Source organism: Gavialis gangeticus, unplaced genomic scaffold (genome assembly GCF_001723915.1).
Source record: "Gavialis gangeticus isolate Ggan-Ray unplaced genomic scaffold, GavGan_comp1, whole genome shotgun sequence".
Taxonomy (NCBI): domain Eukaryota; kingdom Metazoa; phylum Chordata; order Crocodylia; family Gavialidae; genus Gavialis; species Gavialis gangeticus.
In genome coordinates, this window is record NW_017729022.1 from 119,328,528 (window position 1) to 119,329,242 (window position 715).

Below are 715 nucleotides of genomic sequence, written 5' to 3' on the forward strand. Positions count from 1 at the left end.
CCCCCTCCCTCAGGAATGCAGCCAGCTCCAGTTCCCTAAAGAGACAGGCTGAGGGTGTGGTCCCCTGTGTGCTGGGCCCATCCTAATTGAATGGTCACAGCGCAGAGATTTAAATCACAGTGTCACAGGGCAGAGATTTTTGGGGAGAAACCAAGGTGGCATTCTGCCACATAGCCCACCCTGCCATGTGCCTTGGAACAAGTCACTTCACCCGTGAGTGCCCCTGTTTCCCCTCCCACCCTGTGCCTGTCTGATCTATTTGTATCAAAAGCTTTTCAGGGCAGGAACTGTCTCTTATGTTTAAAGAGGACTGAACACAGAGAGCCCTAATACTATTTGAGGCTTTTAGGCCTTGTTACTAAATCAACTACTAATTCTTGATGTCTTCAAAACAACAGATTTGTCATAGAATAAAAAATATATCTAAAATGGGTTTTTACACTCACTAATTTCAGCTTGTGCATCTATATTTAATCTACAAACTTCAGACAACTCAGAACCTTTACTCCTACCACAAGCAGGATCCTTGCACTGGAGACAGGAGAAGGCCAGAATAGACTCCCTGTTCTATATCAGGGGTCTAGCAGGGCTGGTGAGCATACCCATGGGAATTTGGAACAGCAAAGTGTAAACACTTGATTATACAAGGTTGTAAGCTGGGGTAGGCAATGTTTCTTGGCCGGAGTGCCAAAAAAACCACAGTGTCTACCTTGGA